Source organism: Patella vulgata, chromosome 9 (genome assembly GCF_932274485.2).
Source record: "Patella vulgata chromosome 9, xgPatVulg1.2, whole genome shotgun sequence".
Taxonomy (NCBI): domain Eukaryota; kingdom Metazoa; phylum Mollusca; class Gastropoda; family Patellidae; genus Patella; species Patella vulgata.
The window spans coordinates 45,948,264-45,974,301 of NC_065887.2; the positions used below are offsets into that span (position 1 = coordinate 45,948,264).

Consider the following 26,038-nt stretch of genomic DNA (forward strand, 5'->3'; position numbering starts at 1 on the left):
TGATAGTAAAAATAACTCTCGATACCCAGCACTAATCGGCGACCATACATGGCCGTGGATAGTTAAAAATCGGCCACGAATCTGCGGCCAAATTCTAAAATTCGAAGGCCATGGACACCGAGGCCGCCGGCAGTGTCGAGCCGTGCTTATGATGATGACTGAGAAAGTTCCTCAGGAATTTCCACCTTGTCAGCGGTGCAGGAGAGAACAGCGTCTATATGATCAGATAGATGCAAAACCCATGTACCTGAAAAAATCCTTGACGAGGATTGAACCAAAAACGTCATTGTTCGGGCAAATTTTACTCATAGTACTAGCCTACATGTACATTGCATGGTAGTGTATGCTCATATGTTCAGGAAACCAGTATGTTAAAACCCATTTTACTCCCCACCGACGATATATTCAGGATTACTCCCCACCGACGATATATTCAGGATTACTCCCCACCGACGATATATTCAGGATTACTCCCCACCGACGACGATATATTCAGGAAACCATACCCATTTTATTTGGTAAATATGTTCACAGACACTTGTCTACAGTTAACAAATATTGTTAATATCGATTTGTAAGCCAAAAATTGATTTTTTTTCTTTTTTCTAGTCTCCTCCTGCTAACTATTTCTTTCATTTATTTCAGAAATAATCAATAAATTGATAGATTTTTTTTTATATTAATTAACAAATATATGAGTAAGGCTGACTAGCTATAATTACAGGATGTGTATTCAGTAGGCCTGGTCATGCAATAAATCATGTACCCTATAATATAAATATGGTAGGTTATAATGTTATTGATTTTTCTGTTGCTCTACCACGTGTTTGTTTAATAATTAACAGGTTTAAAACATGATGCTGAGCCTGGCCAACCCAGTCTATGTATTCAATAATGTAGGCCTATTATATATATAGTATTAGTAAGCTAGATTAAAATTACCGTTTGTCTTATTTGTAAATATATATATTATTTATCATATTGTTATAAATTTATTGTATGCTGTCCTCAATGGATGTTTCGATACAATAAAATCTGATCTTAAACAAGTTAATCGACGCATGCCTCCTGCCTTCTCCACCCTGTCAAAGTTCTACCAATAGACAGGCCTCGACGAATACAAATCTGTTGCCTCGACCTTGTCAAAATTAGCCATCAATTCCAGGTAAATTTGTTTAACAGATTCAACACATCCACGTGCCTGAGGTATCATCGCATGGAGAGAGAGGTTTAGTCATTCGTAGTTACACCGTTAAGCACGCGACGCACGTGGTAAAGATGTCTGCTCGCTCACATTTACTGTTTTGTGAATGAAAATTATAAAACGACAACTAAAAACGGTCTAATAAAAAGCAATGTGTTTAAAACACATGTTAAATACCTGTACAATTCAGTACTTTCCTCAAATAATCCGGCAATAGCCGAATTGGATCACCGTAAAACCAGTCCAATGAATGAAATAAAGGTCATAAGTGATCTAACGCAGTGCGTGGGAAAAATAATAGCCAAAACTTCCAGTGTTCAATTATAGAGCAAATTCTGTTCACTGGTTGCTCGAATGTACATTTATTTAACTGGCGCGTGGAACTCTATCGTTTTCGTAAACAAAGCCATTTCTAAAGGGGAGTTCCGTCATTAAAAAAAATATATTTGGATTACCAGCGAATTTTATATTTCCATCACTGATTTATGTTTGTTTATACTGTTCCATATAATATCGAAATAAAATTATTGTATTCTGGCATACCGCCAAAAACTACATCATATTGATGTACATGGACATGGTAAGTCAATTCAAATGTTAGCATGGCTCCCTTTCTCGCCAACCCATTGCCATGCTTACTTGCTACGAGGAATTGAAATTGAATTAAGACTAAGAGCTTCCCTTTTGATAATATTTTCAGTCATGTCGTTACTCATCACTGCGGGGAGAGCGAATGAGATCGGTTCTATCTATTTTCCTTTTTTTTAAGGCTAGAAATAGATCATAGGGGTATCAATAAATCATCAATGCCGAGGAACGGCTCTCTATTACTAGGTCACGTCTAATAAACCTTCGATCTAGATCTAACATGACGAAATATTTACAAAACAGATTCTACATGTTGTATTTATCCTTCCTACTAAAGGGTTAAAATAGATTGGTCTGACTCGGACAAGGCAATCTAATATGTGTCGTACTTATTACTGAGTAGTGAGTGATCGGGGAGAACATGGCGCGTGGTACTGGTAGTGGTATAAAAAACAAAGCTCGTCAATTTCTTTTTTTCGTTTTCAATCATGACATGCCATGAATGACTTACCTCGTTGTATAGCTATATATTTAAACGAAGATATGGTCGACTTCGTTCAGTCTCAAATAATATTGTCAATTATCTTCAAACTGTTCATTCAGCACTAGTCACCACACACCGTTAGTTATGACTCGCGCTTTTCTTACTCTTAAATTCCCGCTATATTTTCATATTATCAACACATTAGCCAATCAGTGCGCTTTATAAGAAATAGGGCGTGGTTTAATATTTCGGTCAAGTTGACGTTATCAATTATGGACACAGATCACTAAAGGTTTCCCCATTGACTCCAATGTTAATTCTCGTATCTTAGACCGGCTCTAACTTTTTCCCAAATTTTCGTTGGGTAGAACGCTTTCTACCACAGATGGAGCAACAAATGGCAACCACTTGCCCAAAAGCACGTATGAGCTGTTCTTCATGAAAAACTTGAGATACACAAGCTGGAAGTAGAGATAAGTAAACATGCAATTTCAGGCCCTACATTTCAACCTAACCAACCTCTCAACTCTTGTATCCTTACACATCAAAATTATGAATATTCACCAAAACCTGGCAGAAAATGTATTTTCAAACCCTTTTCTTCGATTCTACACCAAAAAGTCAACAAAAATCGCCATGCAAAAGGGGGAAAAAGGGAGAGGAAGACTAAAAATGGCTCTTGTTTCGTGGGTGACGGCGTAGGAATATTTGGTGATCTGTGTCCTATATAGGGGTGAAACTTCAGGTACCAAAGAATAAGACCAAATCCAAGAAGGAAGAGGAACCGAAAACGAATGTTCATGAATCACACTTCATTCCTAAATTTAAAACGGAAAGTGGCTTCATGAACTTCATGATCGAGTTCCTCTGGGTGGCCGTGTCCAATGAGGACCAAACTACCAAGATGACAAACCCACTCGGCAAAATAAGGACACACATGGTCAACCCCGATGTCCTGTGTGTCATGATTAATTCAATCAACACGGTAAAAAAAAGATCAAGAGAAGAAGAAACCACAAAAGGCGATCAAACGGCAAACCTCGCACTCCGTAGAAGGATATCTCATGTTCGTCACTACAGCACTGGCGATATGCCCAGTTGCTTGCCGGTTTTAACACCAAAGACGAACACTAATGAGGTACCTCCTATGGAATGTGAAACGCCAATTGACCAATAAATAGACAAGACAGAGAGGCATCCATCCGGACAGTCATCATGGCGGGCCAGGTAAAAGTTCTACAACTAAACGTTAATGGACTAGCCCCCAGATGTGATGAGCTGAGAAAATACATCACCCGCAACCCCAAAGATGTAATATGCCTCCAAGAAACCAAGCTACTACCAACCAAGAATGACATCTACTTGCCCGGATACACTTGTCAGAGAAGGGACAGACCGGGCAGCACGACACGTGGCGGTGGTCTTGCCATCTACGTCAGTGATAACTTAAATTATATTTCTGTTTCGCTGGACGTAGAGGACCCTCTAGAAGCAATGGGCATAGCCATCACATTGAGCAATAATACAAAATTGACAATAGTGAATGTCTATGTACCCCCAGATGTCACGAGAAAACCAGTTGACTTCCAGTCACTTCTCGACCAGCTTCCGCAGGGCGAATTTGTGTTTTGCGGGGATTTCAACGCAAAACATGTCCTGTGGGGGTCACCGAGGAATGATTGTCGGGGGATTAGCCTATGCTCAATAATAGAAGAGAACGACGAGACTGTAGATAGATGCACCAAAATCCTAAACTTAATGAGAAAAATAACGGGCACCACTTGGGGGGCCAACAGAGTCACACTAATGATGGTGTATCGTGCTCTAATACGATCTGTATTAGACTACGGCTCTCTGGCCTTCATGAACTGTGCGCCATTACTCTTAAGGAAGCTTGACACCATCCAATACAAAGCTCTGTGTATTGCGACTGGCGTAGGGCAAGGGACTGGGAAAGAGGCACTACTGCAGGAAGTCGGGGAGTTGCCCCTATCCCTAAGAAGAAAAGAACTAGCGACAAGGTACTGGGCTAAGATCTCGCAACTGGGCGAAAGATCCCCAACCTTTGTCAGTCTAAAAAATACAAGATATGTGAGAGATCCTAGAAAGAAAAGCTTCGGCCAGGGTATCAGGGAAACAATCAAGGAACTGCGACTGGGGGAGCTCGTGATAAATGAACACGACCCCCCAGCGATCGCCCCTTGGACGCTCCCTATACCGCCGGTTAATCTAGATCTACTACAGAAAACCGACAAGAAAAACAACCCCACTGCTGCACGTGCTTTCTCTCTAGAACACCTGGAAGACAACTGGCCGTCTGATGACTTGGACCATGTGTACACGGATGGCTCACGCAATCCTGAAAGGGGCACCAGCTCGTTTGGAATATACCTGCCAAACGGGGAACAGGGAATAAGCAGGAAACTGCCCAATAACTGTTCGGTGTACACTGCAGAGCTTGTGGCCATTCGTGACGCTATATCATGGATTTCCCATCAAAAGACTAGTAAGTTCGTCATTCCAAGCGACTCTCTGAGCAGTCTGATTTCAATCCAAAATGACAACTCGGACTCAAGACCAGAAGTCATTTTGGAAATCAGGCAGCTGTACCGGAGGGTTTTAGAGAAGGGAAGCAAAGTAGAACTCGTGTGGATTCCATCACATGTCAACATTAGAGGAAACGAGGAGGCAGATCGACTCGCCAATGAAGGTCTCAAGGACACAGCACCACTCCGCACCATAGACTACAGCACCACGGAAATCTACAGTATGGTCAAAAGACACGTCAATTCAATCTGGGAATTAAATCTCGTTGAACTTGACACATACAGATTCCGGCTGGATGACAAGATCTACACAAAGACAACACTCAATCACCCTAGAAGAGATATTTGTAGACTTATATCGAAGCTAAGGGTGAAAGAGCGGCTGCGAGACTACAAACACCAAGTCATCATCTGTGAGTGCGGAGAAGAATGTACCGCCAACCATGTCCTGGTAGACTGCGAGGTATACGAGGAGGAGAGAAGGGAACTAGTGAGAACAATGGAGACCAACAACATACCATTCAACACTAAGAACCTACTCTTCCCGAGACCAGATCTGAAACTGCAAATCTTCGAACAAATCCACGCCCTAATGGACACAGTTGGACTAAGTAGAATAGTTAAGTAAGAGGGGGTCACGGTTAGACGGGCCCGGCATCTAAACACTAAACTACATAGGGGATTTATACCAAACTGGCAGGATAGTGGAGTAAGGGAGCGTCACGATCAGACGGACTCGGCATCTAAACACTATTCCACCAAAAACAGACACCAAACCTACAGAGTGGGATAGTGGAGTAAGGGGAGGTCACGATAAGACGGGACTGGCACCTAAACACAAACCCCACAAAGATGACATCTACCACACTAGCAGGATAGTGGAGTAAGGGGGAGTTACGGTCAGACCAACTTGGCACCTAAACACTATTCCGCAAATAAAACTGATACCAAACCCAGAGAGTGGGACAGTGGAGAAAGGGGAGGCCACGATAAGACGGGCCTGGCACCTAAACACTAACCCCAAACGATGACATCTACCAATCCAGAAGCAGATGAGATCATCTGCCAAACGATATGTTTTATATTAAATATAGGGAAGAACTTCCCACTAAACCAAATCCATGGCCTAAGGCCAAATGGAAAGATTGCAAAATCATATTCTAAAAAACAGGAATCAGCTTCGGCTCTCCTATGTCTTGTCTGCGATATCACTTATGTGGAAGCAGACCTTAAACACCAAGAACGAACGAACGAGGTAACACCAAAAGGCCCCTTTTGTTTCCTTCCCATGTGTTCTGGCAACATGTCGGTGAAAGAAAATCAAAATCAAAGAATAACTGTAAAAATGATGGCCATTTAAGTACACATGCTGCTTTATGTACACTGGTGCATCTCAGGTCCATAGGCCTTTTGTGCTAAATTTTAAAAATCTTTCTTATTAAAGGCAGTATCTGAGTTCTGTGAAAAAATTAGACAAGTTACAAAGAAACTACATAGAAAACACTCATAATTTGGAATTTTTTTCAAAAATATAATTTTTTACTGCCATGTGATGAAAAATGTACAAAATTTACATGTAGCATCTCTCAAAATACCAATAATTTTCCACTTTTTTAAATATCCGGACGGACAAGAAATATATTTTTAGAATCTGTGGACAATATGCAAACAGAAAAAATGCAAACCAGTTGCAATGATTGTAATATTAGAGATCTATACTGAAACATGTATGCCTACCCCCTGAACATGCCACTGATTGAATTAATCTAATCTATGGTTGCAGAACTTACATTACCAAAGGAATCTGTCTAACAGCTATGTTTTACCATCCCTGGCTAACATATGCACATATAAACTAAAATAAGTGCAATAAATATGAATTATGGTTAAAAATAGGCCTTGATGAATGAAAGAAATGCCATATTTGGTCTATGATCACCCCTCTCTAACAGAAGGGTCACAGAATACACAATTTTCACAAATTTGGGAATATTTCAATGTTTCCAACATCTCAAACCTCAGAGGCATATTACAAATTTGTATTGCAATCCTTGTGCTGAAGCAAGATGTCTGGAACTTTACATTAATTTCCTGAAAAAAGAAGTCAAAAAAGTAGTCATGACAGAGTTGACAACATAAAAAGAGGCCTGAAAAGGAGAAAAATTAACATTTTATTGTTTTATAGGCAACATAAATGCAGCAAACACCACAAATGCTGGATTTTGATAAGAAAATATTGAACATTAAACTGACATTTAAACATCTACACCAGTTTTATATCTGGGTCTGGTCTCATTGGCCTGAAATGCCTCAGGGTTCTACATTTGACTCTGAACAAATAAGGGTTAGAAATCCTTGAAATGCACAATATTTTTGGGTGAAAAATAACATTCTTAGCTGTAATTCAACCACAAATTCCAATTAAGATCATTTACATGTCAACACAGGTGCATTTAAATCCCTCAAAACACATTAATAGAAAAGGGTGGGGTGGGGCATTTATTGCCTCTCTAAACAGAATGATGGAGTAAAAAATGTCTAGAAAGGCTGGGATATTGCTTCCTACATGAAGGAAATGCAAGAATTTAATGTTTCAAAGAAGAAAAAAATGCTTATTCTGGGTAAAATAGTGGCAAAATTGAGCCAACCCCTGTTTTGAACATTTTGTACAAACCCATCTGCTGTACATTATTAACTCAGTGTTACCAATTTTCAATTTTCTGTAGGAAAGCTGGAGCTATTTCTAAACCTGACAAACATGTAGATCCCATCTAAGTTATATTAGCAAAGAAAATATGGGCATTTTTAGACATTTTGACTCATTTTAGTAGTCATGAAAATATTAATTTCTACATAGAAATGGGGGAATCTCAAGATTTTTTGTGAATATTCCTGATCTTTAGACAAAATTTGGTGAAATTTCAATACAGTTCACTTTATCTGTGCTTTCTGAGACTGAATAAGCCAACATTGGGCATTAGAATATTTTACTTACTGTTAAAAATTCAATAAAAATTGAAAATTGAGAAATTTGCAGTAAAATCACAATTTTTCTTAAAAACTTTGATTTTTTTTTTTTTAATTAACTTTTTTTAGTTTTTCTGTAGCCAAACTATTTTATTCATATTTTCTGAGAATTTAATCTTCATATTTTCAAAACTAAGGCATATCATAGTGACAGCCTTATCACACACAGACAGGACACAGATCACTAAAGATTTCCCCATTGACTCCAATGTTAATTCTCGTATCTTAGACCGGCTCTATACACATCTTGTCATGTTGCCAATCGTCTTTCCTCTGGTTTTCTCAATCTCTCATATCGAATGTGAAACTAGTTTGGTTTTAGAGGATTTCCACTTGTGGAGTGGGGAGGTAATCGGGTAACACGATCAAATTGTAATATGGACACAGATCACCAAATATTCCTACGCCGTCACCCACGAAACAAGGGCCAAAGCTATTTTTAGTCTTCCTCTCCCTTTTCCTTTTTCCCCCTTTTGCATGGCGATTTTTGTTGACTTTTTGGTGTAGAATCGAGGAAAAGGGTTTGAAAATACATTTTCTGCCAGGTTTTTCATGAAGAACCTCATGGTACGTGCTTTTGGGCAAGTGGTTGCCACATGTTGCTCCATCTGTGGTAGAAAGCGTTCTACCCAACGAAAATTTGGGAAAAAGTTAGAGCAGGTCTAAGATACGAGAATTAACATTGGAGTCAATGGGGAAATCTTTAGTGATCTGTGTCCTGTCTGTGTGTGATAAGGCTGTCACTGATATGCCTTAGTTTTGAAAATATGAAGATTAAATTCTCAGAAAATATGAATAAAATAGTTTGGCTACAGAAAAACTAAAAAAAGTTAATTAAAAAAAAAAAAATCAAAGTTTTTAAGAAAAATTGTGATTTTACTGCAAATTTCTCAATTTTCAATTTTTATTGAATTTTTACCAGTAAGTAAAATATTCTAATGCCCAATGTTGGCTTATTCAGTCTCAGAAAGCACAGATAAAGTGAACAGTATTGAAATTTCACCAAATTTTGTCTAAAAATCAGGAATATTCACAAAAAATATACTACCCTTGACACATGGAATTCCAAATAAGACTTTTCCCTCAAATAAGACTGATTGGCCCCATTTCATTTTAGTTCATTTGACCTAAACTACCGCATTTTCGTAAAGCGCTTAATCGGTGTAAGATGAAAACATAAAAGTTATAATAAATAGTCTTAAAACATACTAGTCTTTAGCAGCCTGTTCATATCGAACTAGAATGTACTCATATTTATAGACATTCAGTCTACTTTCATTTTATCATATTCATCGAAATTAAACCTTTCATATAAAGTTAAATACAAGAATGATCTGGCTATTGATAAATGAGATCTACTTTTATTTTCGATATTCATTTATAACTGCGCTCGTCTTATAAGTAACGACATATTTTTAATAATTAGAAATGAAAATGACCGTGACGGTTTTTATTTTGGAATTTACGGAAAATTATTTCCCCCGAATCAATAATACCCACATAGTTAGACAATAAATATAACTATGGTATGAGTATTATGATTAGTCACGTCGACACATTCCAAAGATCATATTTATACTAACACATTTTTTTCAAATGCAGTGCTATGGCTGAGGTTTGCCTAGGAGCATTTCCAGAGAGAGAGAGAGAGAGAGAGAGAAAGAGAGAGAGAGTTTAACGTCCATTCAACACAAACTAGGCCACACTTCGGGAATTAAAAAATGTTAGGCCTACAATTTTATTTCAATAATTCACTTTCGCGTAGGGGTCCTTATATAGCGGAGGGAAGACATCTTGTGAAACCCAAAGAAAACCCCTAAGTTGGAACAGTCGACCCGACCCCTTGTCACTTGACTCAATAGCAGACCCTATGATATAAAGCGCATACGTTAGAATACTTGCGGCGGCTCAGCGTGTATGTAGTTTTTAACTAGGACATGCCAGGTTCGTTCTCGGTGTTGACCGACATTCGTAGGATTGTCCAGTCGTTGGGATGGTACGAAAAACCGAGACCCTCTTGTGATAGTGGTTTGGGGCATGTAAACAACTATTAACAGTTTCCATTGGACGAAGAGTGATTGAAAACGCCACTGTCCTCATAGCTTCACGATTGTACAATGGTTATATGGAATCATTCTGGAATTAGCTGAGTAGTAGGCCTACGTGTTTACTGTTTCTAGAACACTAGATATAATACCATCTCCCATTATTTTGAGTAGGTCCGGTGGTTGTTAAGCTATTGTTGTAATATCAGAACAGGTGGAGTCTAGGTATCAACTTAATGTTCAGCATGGACATCAAGATTGAAATATGTAAGAATTGGACTAGGGTTATGATTTATTTTCACCAGACAAAAGGTATAGGGACCTACACAACCCTTTATTAACAATGACAGTGCATATAAATCTATATAATGTGTATTTAGTGTAATGTATTATTCTTATAAATGTTTAAATTCTTCTGTTCTGTGTTGCTGCTAGCCGTTCTTTCCCTTTTCAGGTAACTTTTATCTGGGAAGAGTTACACACAAAGAAATTTTTTGAATGGAAAGAACTGCACGAACATTTTGAGTCCAACTATATGTAAATACTCCAGGGGTCCAACTATTTGTAAATACTCCATCGGTCCAACTATATGTGGTGTTTACTGAGAGAACGTCGCTTTTCCACATTAAACACCAGATTCTTTTTCCCACAAAAATTTTTCAATTCGCAGCGATGGCACCAAACAGCTGGAACTCCCGGCTTAACTTGTTTTCATTATGACAAAGTGAAAAGATGGCCCACCCTCTCTTCTCACAACGGCGATTTTAAAACTTTTATATACAAGAACTTTTTATTTTATGTTTTTACCCATTTTCAACCCATTAAGTGTAAATAACCGAATTAAATCAACCTGTCCATAATATCATATTAATGTATTGGACGTTAAATTTGTAATAAACAACAACAACCTATTTAACCATATTATCATATCTCCACACTATCTGATCAACTTGCTGTGTTTCTATGTGTTTTTAAGTGTTGAGGACAAACCCTCTCTCTATCTGAATATATTCACATCAGTTGGCCCAAAGGATTCTGTCTAAACGGTTCTCATAGCTAACAAAATTGATAGCACGTTTACGTTTGGATTTGATTTGATTTTTTAGCAATGCGGCATGTCAAAAATATGTTTGATTGAATTCACAAATATATTGAATGATATGTAATACCCACGCATTAAATACACGAATCCAGATTTCATTATTCGGAAGATCATTTGTATATTTGTATATTTTAACAAAACATTGATGCTTTTTATCAAAAAGTGGACTTGACAACTTACCTTCAATAGGCCAGTGATGAGAAAGCTACGACGAATGTGTCTTCTATATGTTAATAAGGGAAATTAGAGATACATGGAAGCTTATTACCAGGATATAAATACATTGGTGTACCATTACATTATATCCTTAAATAATCATTGATTTCTGTCCCAACATTAACTTGTCACACATTTACAAACTGAAATGAAAAACAACACTGTTCTGCACCTGCTCGGCTAATGAAGACGTGCATACGCCGGGAAATTTTTACCCGGACAGCGGCCCTACGGCTTACTCTTTTTTCGAATATCATCTGTCAAGGACCTCGGAACCTCCAGGTTACCGAGTCAACGTCTTATTTACGGAAACATGTCACACATTATAAAATACACCCGCCTACTAAATATGTTTATAACAATAATCCTGGGGGAATTTCTTTTTTTTTGGTTTTATAAACACACTAACAAACATATTAACATATTATTTCCTGGTGAAGATATTTCAAGTTCCCCATGCAAATAACAACTACGGTCATGTCCGTCTCTCACCCGGTACATGCGATGGAAAGGAAATTGTGTAAGAAGCCGGAAGTTTTATTGAATTTTCGTGTCGATTTATGCAATAACTCCATTTCAGTTAACTTGTCCTCGTATTTTTTTTTTTCGGGGGGGGGGGGGGGGGGGGTATTTTAATCTGTAAATGTCAGCAAAACTGTACATACAGAAACACGGTCATACTGAGTGACGTCTCAGCTGTATAGAAATAATTAGGTGGAGACGGTATACTGGATTAAGACCTACAGAGGCCCTAAGCATTTAAAACATTATGATGTATATCAAAATATTTTGAGCGTGTCCGCGAGAGCACCATGCAGGGGGTGATAACCCTTGGGTCAGGGATTTGGACCAAATTTTTTCTGTGAGATGGGTTAGTACCCAGATACATCCCCACAAAATATTAGATTGATTCAGTTGATACCGACCTGGAAAATTGGAAAAGTATTTTTTAATCGAAAAATAAGCCAAAAATAGGCAATTTTGGATCCAAATGACCTGCTATTCGGACAATAATTGATTTGGATAGACAAAATTTTGGGCATTAGTAGGACCACTCAGGTTCCTCCTTCACACTGATTTTGAAGTTTCTACTGCTAATGCTACCTTGGTACTGGCCGGATACCCAACTCTCTCTGAAAATTGAATTTAATGAAAACCAATGTTTAAGAGACTATAGCTCGTTCTTTGCAGGGACTAGGACCGAAGTTGAATGTTACCCACAACTAGCAACCTTCCTACTAACAAAATAAAAAATAAAAATGACCGGAACAGTCATAATAAAAACAGGAGAAATATATTAAAAACACCAAAAATTAGGATAAAATGTCCCGTCTATCAATACCCCAGATGAAGTATATGTATGGACATCTTTACAAATTTAATATATTCCATTTAGTCGTTAGCAAGGATGATTTAGACATGAGAGGAACAAAGTAAAATGAGATTTAAAGTCCACTGGACACAAACTAGGTCATTTTTGGACTAGCATAATATGGTGATGCATACTGTATCTATGGACATCATCACAAAGTTAATATATTCGTTAACAAGGGGGATTTTGACTTAAGAGAGAGGAATGGGGTTTAAGGTCCACTCAACACAAACTAGGTCATTTTGGGACTAACATATGGTACAATTTTACTTCAATAATACACTTGTGGGAAAAGAGAATATCCATGAGGTTGAACAAACAACACCACACCATGTCACCGGCATGCTGTCACACCACTTAACCCAATGACAGACCTTAGGATCTAAAGTCTATGTGTTAGACCAGCGACAAGTTTCATGAATGTCCAATGCAATTTAAACAGAACAAATCGTCTTCTATAAATATTATATAATGAAAGGTGAAATATGATACACGATTCAGTGTAAGCATATTTTAGCTCTTGGGTAAAAGAAGTGCTTCTGAGGGATGTACTTGTAACAGGTTTTAAGGACGAGGGGATTGTAGATGATCCAGTGACAGTAAGTCGTAGTCACACAATCAGCAAGACGACCATACAACACCTTTTCTGCCAATGTTCCTTGTGCCAAATAGGTTATTTTGGTCAAACATATTTTAGGAATCAGACCAGCTTATTCCCATCTGTATTTAGGAGCCGATCATTGTATGGAAACATTTGGACGTTTTCATGGAGAGGCAATACAGATCGGGAGGCTATGATAATTCCATATTGAAATCCCTGAAGGAGAAGAGGTCAAAAACAGTACTACAAAATAAAACAGTACTCTGTGGTCCAAAAACCTTGAAGGAAGGTCAGAGAGCATTTACACTCGAACGTAGGAATCTAAGTAAGTGAGCACTTCTGCTCGAACGTAGGTATATGTAGAAGTTTGGCACATGCTGTCAACATTATCCTGGAGTGCCATAAATCCTGTTTTGATCTATGCCATGATTCAGAGATTTCAATACCAGACATTAAATGTACCTACATGAACACTTCTGAATGTTTCTTCTTATGGTTCTTCTTTACATGAGCAGGTGTACAAATTAAAAGATATCATGTTTATGATAGTCATGTCAGTCAAATTTATACGATGATCTGCTCATGAATACAGATCTTAATAACAGTGGTCTGATCCCTGCAAAATTACACACCACTTATGACCCTTCCCTATGGCTATCAAGCAAGCGTGAAAGTCAGATTTTGTCACAAAAATATTATGATTTTAAACAAAATGATCTATTTGACACGATTCACGTTGAAATTACGAAATATTACAAGTAATGGTGATGATCAGTAGTCATTTGAAGATAATCGTTGGTCATTGCTGAAAAGGTGCTGCTTAGGTTAAATTGTGCTAATATAAAAGCTTGCTATGCCAGTCCTTACATTTATGCACTTCCGTGCTACTAACTACTGAATACAGGTGAGAATAATCGTTGCCTGATCCTGCAAAATTATACACCAGTTAAGCCCCTTTCCTACGATGACCGCGAACGTCCGATTTTGTCACAAAAACTTCGTGATTTTTAACCAAGATAGTATATTTGGCACAAGGAACGTTCAAGTAACAAAAAATAGTACTAATGTTCATAATCAACGGTCATTTGAACTCTTGAAAATAGTATTCGGTCATTAGTGAAAAGACGAATTTCGTGGAAAATACCGTTTTTACACATTTTCAGAATATTACAGCACTCTAGTGGGTTGCGTTCCGGTCAGTTTTTTTCTTTTGACATTTACTTTGAGAAATGCCCTTCACAACCACACCAAGCAATTCTATGTCAGACCTGCAAAGAAGCAGCTACATGCGTTTTAGGATAGCATAGTTTTAAACATATGTAAAATGACCACTTTATGATCACTCACAGAAAATTCCACATGATTCATTCATTCCCAAACGACTGCAGGAGTTTAAGACGACTACTAGGCCTATCACACCTGACCAATATCAAAAATTTAGAGACATAACTTTTCGGGTAGGAGCGTTTTGAAATTAGGGTAACAAATTGGTCGAAATATGTCAACTTTTGCCCCAAAACAACAATTTCCAGTTATACCGAAAGTTGTCAGTTCAAAATTTTTTCACTCCATCATGTGACTTCTGTCGCCTAGGGGTCCCCATAGACCAAGTATGGTTGAAATTTGCTGACCCCCTGGGTTATCGTTTTTTTCAATTTCTGCATGGTGCTCTCGTGGACACAATAAACCACAAACAACTACCAAGCACGTGCTTACAGTTTTTCTGGAATTTTTTACACGACATTATTAATGGCGACAAAGCAGTTAACAGTAATGACAAGACAAAAACAATAAAAAAACTAACCCTTAATTAAATTTTTTAAATCAAATATTTTAATTTTGGCATCTAACAAAACAGACACTGGTGCCCCCATTACCATAATGCCCTAAGCGCTTACTTATTTTGCTTAATGGTTAATCCAACATCGGGTGGAGTTGTCCCAGACGTGTCTAATTGATACCATTGACATTTTTTCCATTAGCTTAGTCAATTCGAATTGTTTCCCTCTCACCACACACCTCACTCTCCAACACACGTAAATACAGGGGCGTGTCTTCTGTAGCCAATTAAATTGTATGGTATACTGAATATTGTGCTGACACAGGGAAGGTTTTATGGGAACGATTCGGTGGTACAACCAGTTTTAGAAGACGATTTTCATAACGCTCTCTGCGATATCACCCAAGCTGCAAGCAGAAGTTAAGCCTCAGTGAATGAACGAACGAGGTTTAAAAGCTAGTTAGATTGTAGTGTTGTGCAAAAAATAAATAAAAGAAAATAATAATAATAGATAATAATAATATAAATAATAATAATAATAATAATAATAGATATTAATAATAATAATAGATAAAATAAATTTTTAGTTAAATTGTCCATAGTCCCAATCTACCCCCAACACCAACCCTGGTATCAGTTTTTGTAATATATTGCGGTTTTATTCAATAGAAACACTTAGGTGTCTTTTATATTAAACATACATTATGCAAGAGCTAAATCTGATTATTGCAAGTCTTTATTTAGGCTTCAGATGTCATAGAACACCGAAATGGATTATTCCCACGAATGCGCAGTTATTGACCGCAACGGATTAAACGAGGTCGTTTTCGACGTCTTCGTGGGAATCCAGCACCTATGGATTAAAATGGATTAAAAGCGTAACAATGGTGTTATAGATTGTTATGATAAAAATTTACACTTTCATAATCCCCAATGTAACTAATTAACCAACATTTTAGCATCATTTTTGGCATAAGAAATAAAACCATAACTACACCCTGTCTAAATACTCGACTAAAGTCAATTCCTCTTCCTCGTGTCTTCCTTTTAATTCCTGAAGCTGGCTTTGGATTTGAGCATATTTATATCTCTTCCTTCCTTGGTGGTTCCTGTCCCCCAGCACACTGAACGATTCTAATCTCATTAATATTTTGTTCTTATTGTAAAAATGTGATCATTTCAAAAACATTCGGATGGGCTTTTCCAACTATAGCTTCTTGATTCTTGCATGCCATCCTTCCAGAGTGTTGTTGGTTCTGTGCTCCTCTGTGAGTTCTAGTTGTGCGTTTGCTATTGTAGAATATTATCTGAATTTCGGATAGTGAAGCGGAATTTTATACATCTTTAAAAATGACACTGATTGAGAGTGAGCGAATAGGTGAACATTACTTGGGTGATTTGATGATATTCATCATTCAATTGGTGATTAAGATTCATATTGAATACTTGGATAATTTGATGATTTTAATCATTAGTTTGTGGTGGCTGTTAGCGGCCATTCAAATGTTGTGAAGAAGGCGACAAGTCGACAAAATCAACCCGCCAACACGACAAAATAACCCGACGATCGTCGCCTTCATTTCGCCGACTTGGCGGGTCAATTCTGTCGACTTGTCGCCTTCGACTTATTCACAACCCGACAAGTCGACAAGTCGAAGAATTGAGTCGACAAGTTGAAGAATTGAGTCCACAAGTCGACGAATTAACCCGACAATCGTCGTCTTCATTTTGTCGCGTTGTCGGGTCAGTTATGTCGACTTGTCGACTTGTCGTCCTCAAGTTATTTACAAGTCGACAAAATACAATTATTTCGACTTGTCGTGCGGCGACTTGTCGCCTTTGAAGTCAAACTCGAGCTTGCGCATTTGCTGATTGGATAACTTGCATGCGCACAGATTAACTTCCGAGGCGACAAGTCGAAATAATTGTATTTTGTCGACTTGTCGGGTTGTAAATAAGTCGAAGGCGACAAGTCGACAGAACTGACCCGACAAGTCGACGAAATGAAGGCGGGTTGTCGTGTTGATTTTGTCGACTTGTCGCGGTCTTCATAAGGCGACGATTTAGAAGACATTTGAATGGCCGCTAACAGCCACCATATTAGTTGCCAATTGGTGAATAAAATTCAGAGTGAACATAAATTCATAAAATCTTTAACACCGTTAATTGGGTCCTAATAACAACATGCCTCTCTTCAAACGAAAGCCGACAAGTCCATATCTGCGCCTTCGTGGGAAGGATTAATTTTGGTCACGCTCTGTAACTGCGCCTTCGTGGGAATACACCATAGAAATCATAAATTAGATCTTTATTTACACAACAAGCACAAAATCAACTCTGTAGACCCACGGATGACTTGGATTCGGCTTGGATTTAAACAGGATTTCATTGATTGATTAAATTTTTAAATGGCGTCTTAAGCGGAGATTAACCGTTACGTTGACGTCATAGTCCCGGAAATTTTAGATCGAGGCTAAATGATAGAGTGTACGAAGCGAGGCAGCTGTTGAGCGAGGCCGTATGTCAGTCAATTTGATTGAAAGTTCGATATATATATTTCAAGTATTTGTCTGCTTCGGGAGTTACGTAGGCCTACCAGTTGCAGTACAAGAGTACACGCCGGCTAACAAGAAGTCGGCGATAAATATGCCTCATTGATTTGGTCCATTCCTTTCACACTTTCGCTTTTATCTATATATTTAAAGTCTTATTTTTAATTTTTAGTAAAAATAAATGTGATACGAATTGAATTGCAACCCCGTCTCAAACCGAATAGGCTAGCGGTACCACAGCCTTTGAAAACGTTACTTGATAATCGAGAGTATGTAGTTGGAGTTAACGCCTGCCCTGTCAATCATACGATCGGCCATTCTCGGAGACGGTGAAGAGAGAGTTGACTCCTATTTCTAGTCAGAAATTACAATGGTGATAACTTTGTGAAGAATAAAGTAATTTGACTGAAATTTTCAATATATTCCTCTTTCATCATCTATTTTGAACTGTTATAGCAAGAATGGTCAACTCTCTATTAAAATCTCCCATAATGTATCTTTAACTATCACATGGTCATAATTATACACCGAATAATACAACAAATAATCTTGGTATAATATTACCTTTTACTACAATAACAATAATTGACGGATAAAATTTAACCTTTCCGTTTAAAAGTCGCACTAGTCCGTGTACAATAATCTTGTAGTGGTACATACTTCAAATAACCCAACACTTTCACAGCTTCTTTTAACACTGTACAAGATGATTAACCTTTAAGGTGACGCCCAGTATAGTTCTACGTTTCATATTACATCATACGGCGTCGATAACACGTGCGATGTTTATATCGGACGTAATAATACCATATGGTCCGGGCATAATTGGCTAAATCTATTGGCTAAGTTCAATTTTCGTCAGGGTCACTGAGGTGTAAATAAGGTTAGGGCACTTGATTGTTGGCGAGATTGTAGTTTAGGGTTAGGGCATAGACCTTATAATACATAATACAAGGTCCATTTTTAGGGTAAGCATTGGGGATAGGTCCAGAGTTAGGGTTAGGGTTGGGATTAGCGTTAGCTCTGTTTACAACTCGCGACTTTTGACCAAACTTGAAGCTGACCTTATCAAATAGATTTAACCGCCAGAATTGGTAACTTTTATCCATTTTACGCCTCCGCGTACTATTTTATCTACCTATTTTATCTACCTATTTACACTGAATAGGAAATATTTATTATACAGATTTACTTCCAACACGTTTAATTATTTTCAATCATTAGAACAAATTGTTCTAGAACAAATTCTTCTAGAATTTAATTTGCAGAAGAAAACAAGTTGCCATCCCTACCAGTTCGAAATGAGAGTAGGTCGTTGTGCTGCTATCCCAGCAAAGTTTCCCTGATAGAACACTTCACTCGCCTGATTTAGCACTGATGCTGGTAAAGCAATTCCATTTCCATGGATATCCTTTATAATGCCCATTTCACGTTCATTATTTAAAGGTAGATAACTCCATTTATATACTAAACGATCGTGCTTATTATATTTTCTTCATTGGCCAATCAAAACACGGCAAATTTTACAGGGAGTTTCGAATTCATAATGAAGACCGTGGACGTGAAAGACGCACAATACTGGATCTTCAATGAGTCACGTTCTATTTTTCACTCGGCAACCCGGCATATCTCTGCAGATTTCACTCGGCCAACTTCGGTTACTCCTCTACACCAAACCATGTTTCCAAACAGAGTTATCTTTCCGTGACCCGCAAATTATATTTTTAACTGGTTTGCTTTTGGCGCAATATTCTGATGTTTAGGCTAACACTGTTTTTAACGGCGTCAGCTTCTTATATTTATTGGGCTACAAACACTAAACAGTTGTCTTTTATTTTCTGAGGAGATTTTCTGACCTGGGTAATGTAAATGAAGTTTGTTACTTAATAGTAGGCTAGTATTTGACTAAAACTGCATAAATCAAATCTTAATCATAGATGTACCGATTGTAAATAATTTTTTTTGCTGACGAAGTCTTTTCTAACTTTTGGGGTAAGACTACTAACTAAGTAGCCTACATTGAAATTAGTGCTAGTACAGTAGAAGTGGTCTTGGCGTCGGGTAATCGATATGAAAACAAGTCTACATTATAATTAGGCCTAGATATCTACCTAGTCCGACTTCATTTCAAGCATTTTATTTATACCCCTTAAGTTGTAGTAGTGACAGTTTAACTACAAGTAAGTACAACAGCAACCAACAGGGGGTCACAGTATCGTGACTCGTGGACTTGTCAGGAGTATAACTTGAGCCTGAGAATGATCAATGAGGTACACACAAATGGATAAGTCTGATAATCAGTTAATAAATCAGATGTAACTTGTAAATAAAGGCACTGTATGACAGTGTATGTAGGCCTACATATGATATATATTCTAAATACTAATAAATAGGCCTAGTAGTATTGTTTTATTAATATTACCTATTTATTAATTAATAGGGTTTCAGGTCAAACTCAAAGTTTCAAATGATCAAAACGCTCTATATACCAGTCAATGCGTGGGATGGCACCAAAATAAGTGCTTTTCTGTCATATTTGAGTGACGTCATGAGTCATAAGCGGTCATAGAAATATATAAATTTATATATTTCTATGTAAGCGGTATTTTCCCTTCAGAATCGCTATACTGGCTAGGCCCTATAGTACCAATTTTAAAACTGAATGAAATCCGCACGTTATTGTCAGCTAAGATTTATTAAAATCATAATTATATATTATAGATCTAATTTCAAATATTATACTTAACTAGAGTAATAGAATCAATTAAGCTTTTACTATCTAATATGTGAATTTAGGGTAGTTACATGTTTCTATTTCAGTGTTCATCAATAGTGGTTTTGATTTTTCACTTGGATTGGTGGAAGAAGGTACCATACAATACTATACTACTGTACTGTGTTAGATTGTTCAGCGTAAATTGGTTTCAAAGACCTTTCCAGTACGCCACGGTATTCAGTATAATCTAAGGAAATTAAAACAGGTGAGCAAGTTACATTGTACTCAAATATGGCTTTACAAAATACTAATAGTACTAGTAGAATTAATCTCTCATTGCCTAACAAAATTCTGCCTGTTGTTATATGTAGAAGCTATATTATTAAACGAAACATAACAAATATTAAATTCTCTTAGATGTGAAGAGTCAAAATACATGCCTCCAATTAAAGATTTGGATCAGATTATTGGGTCTATACAGAATGACAAAGACTTTTATATAGATTTGCCATATGACAATTTCACTTTGGGAGAAATAAAAATTTTCGTGATTTTTACATTGCAAAAAGAGTAAGACAAGAGTTGGAAAATGAAAACAAATATGTTTTGAATTGGCAACCCTTATTTACACCAATAGATAATATCAACTTTGAACAGGTTGTTGAATTAAACATTCTCCTGAACAATACAGATTCTTTCAAACCTAATATTTCTGGTAATTATCAGTTGTCAGTATCTGAATTAAAAACTCTGCTGTGTGATAGATGGCTAAGCGATTCAGTGATTGAAAAAATGATTGAACTGTTGAAAGATCGTATATCTGACTCAGATTATGTTGGTTATTTAAATTGCATCCATGATCTTAAAAATTTAGGTTCAAGGCTGTATGCTAAGTATCCTAATATCATTAAATTTGTTTTTGTTCTCTGTGTTAAATCCTTAACACACTCAAGTACTGGTGAAACAATCACATATTTAGCTGGGAAAGATATAAATATTGAAACCGGAGAACAAATCATCCATGGGAATCATTTTTCTTTCTGTGTATACGATGTAGTTATTAATAAAGTCATTTATATTGATACATTAGGTTTAGCTATACCAGATAGTTTAATGTTCAATTTAAACAACTTTATTAGTGGCTATAATTCATGTTTAATGAACAGTTTAAGTGTGGCAGAAATACAAATAGCACATAGTCCTAACTTAAATGGCTATCCTCATAATGCATGTCAGGAAATGTGTTATTTATATCCAAAACAGACTTGTGGTTCAGTATGTGGACCATCCGTTATAGTGGGAATAACAGTACTTTTACTTCGACAAGATATTTTTAACGCTCAGTCGCATGATTATTTAGGGTGATAGGGTTATTTATTTTGGAATAGCATATTATTGTATTTTAAAGGTGTTATCCCTCGGTCGAAGCTCGGGTCCTAAAAACGCCTTTAATTTATGGTTTCTGTTATTCTTAAATAGATATTGTTAGGGACCTCATGCTGGCGGATCAGTCGCATGATTATTTAGGGTGATAGGGTTATTTATTTTGGAATAGCATATTATTGTATTTTAAAGGTGTTATCCCTCGGTCGAAGCTCTGGTCCTAAAAACGCCTTTAATTTATGGTTTCTGTTATTCTTAAATAGATATTGTTAGGGACCTCATGCTGGCGGATCAGTCGCATGATTATTTAGGGTGATAGGGTTATTTATTTTGGAATAGCATATTATTGTATTTTAAAGGTGTTATCCCTCGGTCGAAGCTATGGTCCTAAAAACGCCTTTAATTTATGGTTTCTGTTATTCTTAAATAGATATTGTTAGGGACCTCATGCTGGCGGATCAGTCGCATGATTATTAATGGTGATAGGGTTATTTATTTTAGAATAGCATATCATTGTATTTTAAAGGTGTTATGTCTCGATCGAAGCTCGGGTCCTAAAAACGCCTTTAATTTATGGTTTCTGTTATTCTTAAATAGATGTACGTGTTGGCGAGGGGGAACATTAATAATTATATGTTTTTGTAGTACATGTTCCTTGTTTTATAATAAAACTACGCCCTTTCATTTTTAAGAAGAAAAGTATAGAAAATATTTCCAATTATCTATCTTGAGGTAAATCAGTTTGTTATTTTCATTAACAGTTCTTATTTTTGTAAATTTTTATGTAAATCAACTACTTGTCATTGGAGTGCATCTCAAAATTCACTTTCCTTATCTACATAAAGTTTATGTAATAAGTTATAGTGTGTAAATTTGAAGTAAGTTCATATGTTTTTTTATTAATTATTTACAGATCACAGAGATTGAATGCTGCAGGTCTTGTGTTTAGTGTATAGACTAATTGGTGGATGTTATTAACATTAACCTTTTAGCAAAGGTTAGCTTGATGATGTTACTAACTTTGCAGTGTAGTGGAAGATGTTAACCTAACTTTGGTAGACAACAAGCCTAACCCTGAAGTCAACGATGTACAATATGTCAGTGTCACGGTTCCACTACCAAACGTAACGCGAATATAAACAATACTTAAGTACGGGTACATGTATTTACTTTGATTGAAATGAGGTCAACTTAAAAATTTGTGAAGATGTGTTATTTGTTGTAACAGTTATATCCATAAAAGTTATATCCATAAAATGTAAATTGTATTTTCTCTATATTAGTATAACAGATTAAACGAAATAACATTATTTCACTCATGACTCGTAGTCACCCACCATCGTAGAAGTGTCAACATATCGAGAACACGCATTCATGAACCATGATTAGGTGGGACAAATTAATAATGAGGAATACTGTTTTCAAAGGCCTTAAGACAGGAAAGTGGTTATTGGTCACAACATTCATGTGTCACTGCAGGGGAGGGGGTGGAGTCAAATGATAATGCATTCGTGTTGGATAATAAGGTCTGTCATTTAGTGAAGTGACTTAGCTTCGTTTCCAAGAGTAGGGTCGACTGCATTCCCACTGTTAAGATTTCGAGAAACAGGGCCCAGATTCTCACATCAGATACTTGAACCACAGAAAAGGTTACCTTTCAGAAAATTGGCTCTGTAGCCTAAAACTGAATCACCTATATCTCGGTTCAGAGCAAAGCAATCTGACTGAAATTTCAGCATTTTCTGTTTCTATTATTTATTGTTGAACTATTATAGCGAGAACTGTCAGCTCTTATCTAATCTTACCCAATGGCGCCAATGCCCCTTTAAAATGCCCCTTATAAATCTAGTTTAAAATCCAAATATTTGTCTAAACTTTAGACAGACCTTATGATCTACTAGTATTCTCCAGTTGGTCAATTTCACTGCAAGTCAGTCAAAACGGCCAAACATGACTGGCGAAAATAAGACAAATAAGGTTGGAAGTACCTTCAACACAAACCATGGCACTTGAATCAATGACAGACCTTATGATCTAAAGCATACATCAGACCACTCAACCACACAACTGGTAAAGACTTTAGACAAATATTTGGATTTTAAATTAGAAACAAAACCATTCTGTTGAAGATGTAATTGAGACAAGACATTAGACTAGCACTTATATTTATTAGCAAAAAAAAGCCAACAATTTGATTGGTTTTAGTGCTTAGCCAATCAAAATTGAAATTTCTACTAAAATTTGGATTTGATCTTAGTTAAAATTTCCCTACTTTTAAGTTCTGGTAAAATGTCCTTATGTGTCGGAAGTTCTGATTTGTCGACTAAACGAAAGCGACCAGACTGTCCACCGTTGGCTTTGAGAAATGCGACAATTTTGATCGGTGACATACTTTGCGTTACAATGGTGTACATCTGATTTCTAGTGGAATGATTTATAAAGCGAACTGGAACGGGGAGGTTATACAGTAAGCCGTTAATTTGGCGTGTGATATGATGAGGGAAAGCAGGTCCAAACAGTAGATCTTTTAGCATTTTAACTTTTATGAATTCGTCTAGTCGTGCCTGGGCAGCTTTTAAAATAAATCTATCAGCATGACGGTAATGTGGTTTTCTAGGATATTTCTTCTTAGCCTGTGAATCTGTTACTTCTTCCTTCATTTCAACATCTGTGTCACTGGTCTCAGTTTCTGAATCAGTTCCCTCAGCTGTAGTAGCTGTAACGTTTTCTCCTGCATCCTCGGCAGCTTTCTTCAACACCTCCGCTTCTTTAAGCAACGTATCAAAACTGACAGATTCTATCACTTGATCAGGTTTAGTGTAAGCAGAAACCTGGAATGAAAAACGATTTACTAAGACATGATATCTAGGTTAACTTTAAATAATGGCATTCATCAATTAAAGGTCAAATCTTTGCCTAGCCAGGAAGGCATTTTTATGTGCAATACAAGAGCAGAACGAAAACCAAGGTGGCTCAGTACATGAGGTGCCAGCTCTGTGGATAAGCCATCGGCTCAGGGGTTAAGCCACCAGCTCAGTTGGTAAGACAATGTCTCAGTGGGTAAAGACCCACCTCTGTGGGTAAACCGCTGGCTCGGTGGGTTCTGACTCAGTGTGTAGGACACTGGCTCATTGATAAGAATCTGTTTTTAATCTGGCCAATGAAGTTCCTCAGGTTTTTCCAGCCTTTTTTCGTCTTGTTGCAAGGGCAAGATGGACTGGACAAGAAAAAAGGGCCCTTGTATAGCCATTGGCAGCATGTTGACGGAACGGGAAAAAATGCACGATACTGGACATGAGATTCTACTCCTTGTCACATACAAGCTTGGCTCAAATTGATTCAAGGACATATCTTATGATCAAAAGGGCATGCATTAGACCACTAGACCAGCCCACCCATATATCAATCTTCTGGTGTTGTCACAGGATAACCCTGCTCAAGGAACAGGAACGTTGCTTCAGTGAAAGGGTGTAGAAATGCAATGCTTGGCTAAATTGGTTTTTATACGCCCACACTGAAATGTAGACGTATATTGCCGTCGCCCCCGTCCGTCCGCCTGTCGGTACGTCCGTCCGTCCATCGTCCACAATTTCTTGTGAACGCTCTAACGCCAAAAGTTATCATCCAATTGTTTTAAAATTGATATATGTTGTTTTCATTAGTGAGATGAAGAAGCCTATTTAATTTCAATAACTTCCGTTTATTACGTCTAGAGTTATGGCCCTTGTTTCACTTTGTTGAACCTTGTGAACGCTCTAATGCCAAAAGTTAACATACGATCTTTGTGAAATTTAGATGCAATATTTATGTTAGTGAAACGAAGAAGCCTATTGAATTTCAACAATTTCTGTTTATTACGTCTAGAGTTATGGCCCTTGTTTCACTTTATTGAACCTTGTGAACGCTCTAACTCCAAAAGTTATCATCCGATCTTTCTGAAATTTACATGCATTATTTAAATTAGTGAAACGAAGAAGCCTATTGAATTTCAGCGATTTCCGTTTTTTTACGTCTAGAGTTATGGCTCTTGTTTCACTTTATTGAACCTTGTGAACGCTCTAACTCCAACAGTTATCATCCGATCTTTCTGAAATTTATATGCATTATTTAAATTAGTGAAACGAAGAAGCCTATTGAATTTCAGCAATTTCCGTTTATTACGTCTAGAGTTATGGCCCTTGTTTCATGTTATTGAACCTTGTGAACGCTCAAACGACAAAAGTTATCAACCGATCTGTATGAAATTTATATGCATCATTTAAATTAGTAAAACAAAGAAGCCTATTGAATTTCAGCAATTTCCGTTAATCATCTAGAGTTATGGCCCTTGTTTCACTTTGTTGAATCTTGTGAACGCTCTAATGACAACAGTTATCATCCGATCTGTTTGAAATTGATATGCATGATTTAAATTAGTGAAAC

General features: G+C 37.1%; 1 protein-coding gene and 2 long non-coding RNA genes across 7 annotated transcripts in view; 1 reads left to right on the forward strand and 2 right to left on the reverse strand.

Annotated features, from left to right (window-relative positions):
• The window catches only part of LOC126832529 (solute carrier family 28 member 3), a 49,670-nt gene extending 38,155 nt beyond the window's left edge, over positions 1-11,515 (reverse strand). The window contains exon 1 of one of the 4 annotated variants that reach the window (XM_050563344.2): positions 11,177-11,515. The gene's annotated coding sequence lies outside the window, so the exon portion shown is untranslated. Of the gene's footprint in view, positions 1-942; positions 1,156-1,381; positions 1,473-2,303; positions 2,451-11,176 lie in introns of those variants that run through there. The other 3 variants (XM_050563346.1, XM_050563347.1, XM_050563348.2) reach the window with 3 other exon arrangements.
• The window catches only part of LOC126832558 (uncharacterized), a 75,755-nt gene extending 52,962 nt beyond the window's left edge, over positions 1-22,793 (forward strand). Inside the window, exons 1-4 of one of the 2 annotated variants that reach the window (XR_007684749.2) lie at positions 19,393-20,079; positions 20,338-20,498; positions 22,309-22,348; positions 22,530-22,793. This is a non-coding gene — a long non-coding RNA (uncharacterized LOC126832558). Of the gene's footprint in view, positions 1-19,392; positions 20,080-20,337; positions 20,499-22,308; positions 22,349-22,529 lie in introns of those variants that run through there. The other variant, XR_008789304.1, reaches the window with a different exon arrangement.
• Positions 22,794-23,764: 971 nt separating this feature from the next.
• Positions 23,765-25,063, reverse strand: LOC126832580 (uncharacterized). Its single transcript, XR_007684782.1, has 2 exons — positions 25,012-25,063; positions 23,765-24,447 (listed from the first exon to the last, which is right to left on the reverse strand). It is a non-coding gene; the product is annotated as an uncharacterized LOC126832580 (long non-coding RNA).
• Between the last annotated feature and the right edge of the window lie 975 nt (positions 25,064-26,038).